Source organism: Eptatretus burgeri, chromosome 8, assembly GCF_056783735.1.
Source record: "Eptatretus burgeri isolate ZD-2024b chromosome 8, Ebu_testis_v1, whole genome shotgun sequence".
Lineage (NCBI taxonomy): Eukaryota > Metazoa > Chordata > Myxini > Myxiniformes > Myxinidae > Eptatretus > Eptatretus burgeri.
This window is the reverse complement of record NC_140968.1, coordinates 83,512,815-83,520,314: the sequence shown is the minus strand read 5'-3', so window position 1 is coordinate 83,520,314 and position 7,500 is coordinate 83,512,815. Positions and strand designations below refer to the sequence as shown.

The 7,500-nt window shown below is 50.8% G+C and overlaps 1 protein-coding gene across 1 annotated transcript in view; it reads left to right on the top strand.

Moving 5' to 3' along the window:
* The window catches only part of GNA13 (G protein subunit alpha 13), a 101,293-nt gene that overhangs the window by 78,268 nt on the left and 15,525 nt on the right, over positions 1-7,500 (top strand). The window lies entirely within an intron of this gene.

The window sequence follows — 7,500 nt, the reverse complement described above, 5'->3', positions numbered from 1 at the left end:
ATTTTTGTTTTCGATTCCGTCTTTCACAGTTGAAGTGTACCTATGATAAAAATTACAGACCTCTACGTGCTTTGGAAGTGGGAAAACCTGCAAAATCGGCAGTGTATCGAATACTTGTTCTCCCCACTGTACATAATATATGTATGTATATATAGTATATATGTGTGTATATATATATATATATATATATATATATATATATATATATATATATATATGTATGTATATATAGTATATATGTATATATATAATATATGTATGTATATATAGTATATATGTATATATATATATATATATATATATATATATATATATATATATATATATATATATATATATATATATATATATGTATGTATATATGTATATATATATATAATATATGTATGTATATATGTATATATATATATATATATATATATATATATATATATATATATGTATATATATATATATATATATATATATATATATATATATATATATATATATGTATATATATATATATAATATATGTATGTATGTATGTATATATGTATGTATGTATATATATAATATATGTATGTGTATATATATATATATATATATATATATATATATATATATATATATATATATATATATATATATATATATATATATATATATATATATATATATATATATATATATATATATATATATATATATATATGTATATATATATATATATATATATATATATATATATATAATATATGTATGTGTATATATATATATATATATATATATATATATATATATATATATATATGTATGTGTATATATATATATATATAATATATGTATGTATTATGTATGTATGTGTATATATATATATATATAATATATGTATGTATATATATATATATATAATATATGTATGTATATATATATATATATTGTTGCGGTCTTCGCGCCCGCCGGCGTGCGACGGCCACGTAACTCGAATCGCGGCACGTCGCCCACCGGACGGACAATCCAGTCGTGACCCTCTCGGACTAACGCCGGGAACCAGTCACGGGTGGACCTTTCGGTCTCACCGCGATCGAGCCAATCAGCCCCCGCGTGGGATAGGGCTGCGCGCCAAATTCGAACTACCTAAGTACCCACGCGGAGGGTAGACCGGGCGATCGCACCTCGCCGCAGGTCGACTTCGGACACGGGCCACTTAAGCGACCCGTTCCGTACTATCAGAATAACCGAGCGGTGTTATCGTCGACCTCGACGGTTCGATTAATTATCGGGCGTATTCAGCCCACTACCAACCCTTTACGTGAAGCAAGATGGGGATTCAATGGAGGAAAAGACGAATCGAAGCGAGAGAACAGTTCAACAATAAAGCACATTTATTCGCGACGAACGGAAAGCACACAAATACAATTCCACCAAATGCACACAAAAAGAAAACACAATTCCATTTACACAAAAAAGCAAACATAAAAGTGAAAAAAACAGTGCAGAGCTAATACCGACTACCGAGCACACGGCAACACTTATACAATTCTACTTCACAGACGGCGCCGACAACACATACCCAAAACCAAGGAAAAGAAATCCCCAAGAATGGGGCAGGCCTGAGGCCGAGACCGGGTCGGGCCTACCCGTCTGGTGATGAGACGCGGAGCGGCGATGGCCCGCAACCCGCGGGCCTCGTGGACAGTGCCTGGTAGGGGGTGGGAACGGGGCCCCTTGGTCGCACTATCTCAGCGCGGGGGGAAACAGGAGGGGGTTGCTGATACTCGGGGTATAGAGGATCTTTATTATCCCTGGTGTGCGTCTCCACCTCGGCCAGGTCGCGCTGCCGGCCTCCCCTCGGGCGTGCAGCTCCTGGCACCGACGCGAGCACCCCTCGTCCGACTCTCTTCAGCTTCTCCAGCCACTGCAGGCTTCGGGCTCCAGTCTTCCACACTCGTCCCCTCCGTTCCGACTCCTTCTCGTTCCTGCGTTGCGACTCTCTCTGACTCGTTCTCCTTCACGTTCTCGTCCTGCTGACTCCTTTTCTGACTGACGAACACCGTCCTTTTATCCCCCCCGTAACTTCGCCTTTGACCCCCTCCCTTTGACCTTTCACCTCGCTCCCCATTGGCCCGAGAAAAAGTGGGCGTGAAGGCTTTTTGATCCACAAATTTGCATATATCGATCGCCCTGGGGGCGGGGCCAATTCGCCCCTCGCTCACCGATTGGACGGCAAAAAGTGGGCGTGTGTCGTTTTTGATCCGTTTTTGAAGCAGAAAATCCGTGATTTTGTACACGCTGTTCGACGCGCGTTCTGCATGAGTCCAACACCGGTACCCACAGCGGGGCAAGAACGGTGGCGATGCTACGGTTGTGGTGAAGCGGTGGTTGTGGTCGGTGGTGATGAAGCGGTGGTTGTGGTCGGTGGTTGATGTTGTGGTTGTGATCATGGCGGTTGGTCCAAAATAAAGATAGTAAAAGAAAAACGGCTATCCTGAAGAGTCGCAGCACGTATAAATGACATGTATTCCCACTAGACAACGGGTTTGGGCCTAACTACACATGCACTTACCGAGATACCTCACCTAAGGGACCTGAATGGTGGTTTGCGAATCTGGTAACCACAACACTACCCCCTTCCCTTTTTACAGACTCGTCCCGAGTCGTCAAATTTTCGTGTGCCATCATGTGTAGTTTTCCCCTAGTACATTTTACCTACGGATCCCTGAGTGCGACATTCATGGTATTCGTGTCCCCAAAATAAATAACCTGAGGGCTGCGTAACTATCTAAACAAACTCACTCACACAGACGACTTAAATAAAATTGCCGGCGCTAAGACAAACATGCCGGGGGCGCACTCATATGTACAGTACATCTTAACCTTAACTTACAAATTTTACACTAAACCATGGCCCAGGATCATTGAACTCTGCAAAAGAAAGCAGTTAGCAGGGAGCCAGGCTGCCCACATGCAGTCTCTGGCTCAAACAATGCAGGTCACAGGGAACGTGGCTGGCTGCTCACACGCAGTCCAAGGCCTTCCCTTTTGAACTGAACGCAGTGAACCACAACGGTGCATGGGCTGCACAAACGCAGTCTCCGTGCCAGCTCAAGTGGCACACGCAATGAGCACAACGAATGGATGCATGAATGGATGGACGCAAACACGGTGCACGGGCCGCCACTGCAGGCCCGTGTTGTAGCTGCCAACGGGGCAGTTCTCGCAGCTTGCAAACTGTTGCTTTTACGATCCTGGCGCACATGGCAATGAACTGGGGGGCGGGCAAAGCAAAATTGAACGGGCCTCGTGAACATGGGCAGTGGGCATGGCATGGCAAAGGCAGCAGGCAAACACAGCCCGCAGAAGAAGGCCGCTGCAGGCAAACACAGCCCGCAGAAGAAGACCGTTGCAGGCAAACACAGCCGGCAGATGAACTGGCCGGCACAGGCCTCGAAGAAAAACAGCCAGCAGATGAACTGGTCGGCACAGGCCTTGCAGCACACAGCTGCCGATGAACTTGGCCGGCCTCCGCCTTGAAGCAAAACACGGCCAGCCGATGAAGTGGCCAGCCTTTGCCGTTCAGTGGAGGTTGGTGGAGGGAGTGCGGTGGTGCTGGCCACTTGGAAGGCGGGCTCGGACCAACCTACCTGTCTCCCTCCCAACCTATCGCCTTTGCCTGTCACTGTACATACCCACTCCCTTAATTTGTCAAACCCCAATTTAGCCCCAACTTATTTTTTTTGTTGTTTTTATTTTTACTCCCCCACTATAAATCGTCCCCTAACCCCCTTTATCGTCCTTGTTCGGCTAACCTATTCTGTCACCTAGCCTACTCCCAACCCCTACGTTCCCTTCCGGAGGGGAACAAGGGAGAGCTGACGTCTGTGTCGAGGCCCAACGAAGCCTCAGAATGGCCTCCCAGAGTTCGGCGATCTTAACACCAAGTGGGTCCAGCGGCCCACAACGACAGCGAGGGGATGGATGGTGCGGAGGGGTACATCTCCTAATCTACCCTAACCATTTAACTGTTAAACTACCCGGGGCTTTCAACAAGCGCCTCTCGCTTAAACTATTGGTTCTAACAACCCAGATTCCCGTCGCCTGTGTTGGTGTCCTCACAATTTCGGGCCTCGCCCCCCAATTTTCTCTCCGTGCCCTCACACGGTCTCCTGGCTGGGACACGTGGCTCCCTTGGCAGGCACGACCCTCTGCCGAATCTCCCGCTATGGCACCCCGGGCACTACACTGCCTCCGAGCCTACCAGCTCCCCTAACACCGGGGAGTGCCCCCCATGGCACCTCCCTGAAACGCACACGTGGCAGGCCGGCCTCCCGGGCCCCTTTCCGAGGGTCACCCGTGCCCACTGCACTGCCCACGCAGCTAATGGCGCCCGGCCCCGCACCAAGCAGGCGCACCCGTGCCCACTACTCTATCCCGGCCCCCCATGGGCCCATGGCCTACCGCGGCCGACTAGCCTGGTGCCCGGGGTACCCACTCAGCGATACTCACCTTTCGCAGCCACGCTCCCAAGCCCGTCAACAGGGCTCCTGCTCCCCTCCAAATGGGTCTCGAGCCTACTTTCCCACCAACAACAAAACGACCTCCATTTTTCAATTTGACTAACCCAGCTAACTCACTTTACTCTGACCCCGGGGTCCCTTGGGCGGGAGTCACTCCTCCCCCCAATCACTCATCGCACCATGCATTCCCCATTCGCTCCATTCACACAGACCCGCTGGCCTCACTCACTCACCAAGCACATGCCTCCACCTCATAACTCACCAACAACTCTTCAACACACACACCACCGAACTCTGCCATCCTCCTAACTACCTCCCCTAACTAACTCGTGCTCCCACGTCGTCCCTTAAACTACAGCATGTTCCTTTTAACACTACGTAGCTAAGCTACGTCCCCACTACACATCCACAAGTCTGTCTCTGTCTCCAAAATATCCCAAAAATCAATTTCCCCACCTAAATCTGGCTACAATCCCTCTAACTAATCCATTCCACGGACTCCATGAGGACTTACCCCTGCCCCATGAAGTCGGTCTAGCTAAGCTAACCCTTCCCCCTAACTAGTTTTCATCCTGTGCCCAGGCAAGGGGGTCTTCCACCCCTTGCCCAGGAATCCTGTACACCCGAAAGTGAGGCCTGCCTTTTCTTTTTTTTTTTCCCATGCGCAGCACCTGCGCGGCAACTCAGAGCTCGCGCACTTTGCACCTGCCCGTGACGTCATGCAGCCGCACGTGTTCCTCGTCCCTCCTTGGACGGGACCATCCGGCAGAGATACCCCTCCTGCCGGATTCCAACCCCACGTGCAGCCATGACGTCACCGTGCGCATAAAAAAACAAGCCACACGTCTCGAGGGGTTCCCCACGCGAACACATGTGCTTTGCCCGTTGGAGCTCAACACACACGATCGCGTGGAGAACCCGTCCGGTCCAAATCCATTTACCTGCCTAAACTTTGTCCGTCCGCGGGATCGGCAAATCCACCGCGTGCGTTTCCGGACCGGGACTTCACTCTCGCAAGCGAGCACGTGGTGGTCTCGTGCGTTGCACAGCACGAACCGCGTGCTCACTGCTGGGTGAACCCGGCACGGTCCTCGAAACAACTACAGCCGCTACCCGGCTTTCTCTCCTCTGTCGCCGTCGTCGTCTCCATTCCACACACGCATACCTGCGTGTTACGACGCACACAGTCCACACCATTAAACTCACACCGGGAGACGCGGCTGCGTGCTCCCGCATGCCAACCGCCATCTCCCTCACATACCGCTCTCTCACACACACGGTCTCCCTTGCACACAGCGACCTTGCACACGGCCGTTCACTCGCGCGTGCCTCACTACTCTCACACCGTGCCTCATCCACACACGCGGGGGCACTCACCCGCGGTACCTCACTCACACTCCGTGCCTCATCCACACACGGCGTGCTGGGAAGCACGCACTCTGGCACCATCGCCACCACACCACTCACACGTGGTGCCTCACTCATACTGGCCGTTTCACTCACACACACGGCCTCACTCACACACGGTGCCCCATCCACACCCGGCGTGCTGGGAAGCACGCACTCTGGCACCATCGCCACCACACCACTCACACACGGGGTCACTTCCACACACGGTGCCGCACTCACACCTTGCACCACACACACAGGGACAACCACACTGGGGATTTGTGTCCCCACAAGGGTCTCCGGGGCCTCTACACCCCAAGCTCTCCGTGCACCCGTCCACAGCACTCGTCCCCTCAACCTCGCAAAGCACGACCGAACTCACCTGGTCGTGACTCGCCTCAAGGGGGCATACTCCCTCCCTCGTTCCTGGAGGAGGCCATCCAGGTGCTCGCACCGGGTCCCAACACGCTCCGCGAGCCTCACCCCATTGTCCTCCACTACCTCCGTGTGTGCGTGCGCGTCACTTACCCCGTCTTCATCGTGTAGTCTTCCCTCTATCGTTCCCATCTCCCGTGTCTCTGCCAACTCTTCACCTTTACCTCCCTTGTCTCAACTATTATTTCTGTTGGCGTCACCTCGGGTCTCGTCTCACACGCGTTGGTCTCCCCATTTAACTTTTCCCTCGCGCTCATCGTCACGACCCTCACCCAACACGTTCCACGAATTATTTTTTCACCCGCCTCCACCGCGGGCCTGTCAGCCGTTGCACCCCCACCCAGCTCGTTTGCTCCCACACGTGAAGTCGCCATTCCCAGCTCCCTGGTCACGGCCTTCATGCCCGCCTGCAGGCATCGGCCCATGTTCTGCGTCTCACCCCGCAGCTCTTTCATTTCTTCCCTCATTTGCTGTGTATTCGCATCCATCGTCGTTTTCACTTCATTTGTATTTGTATCCATCGTCGTTTTCACTTCATTTGTATTTGTATCCATCTTTTCGTTCATTTGTTCGTTCATGCCTTTCATTTCGTTTTTCATATTCGCCTCCATCTTTTCGATCATTTGTTTGTTCATGCCTTTCATTTCGTTTTTCATTTCATTTGTCATTGCCGCATTCATTTGTGCCAGCATGGTGAATAGCTGGGCCATGTCGGATGCACTCAAGTGAGCCGTTTCGGCAGGGGTTGGGGAAGGGTCTTGGTGGAGTGGGGGGAGGTGTCATACACCATGCGGCCGCTGCCGCACCCACCTCGGGTCCTGGGTTCAGTTGGGCGAGTCCGTGTTCCTGCACAATCAACATTTCCTGCTCGGGGATTCCATCCTGGACCATGGATCCTACACATTCTACATCCATTTCTAATACCCCCGGCTCCCGCTCGCCTTGAGACGCCATCTTGCTTCTCGTGAAGGGTTAATTTGCTCGCTCGTAATTTGGAGGGAATCGGGGTCGCTTCTCTCACCCCTGACCGATTCCCGTGAATTTCGCTGGAGACAGGAGAGCCTGTTGTCCCGCTCTCCAATACCAGTGCCGCGAGGAGGGCGATGAATTTGTATCCCACTCCTGACACCAGTGTTGCGGTCTTCGCGCCCGCCGGCGTGCGACGGCCACGTAACTC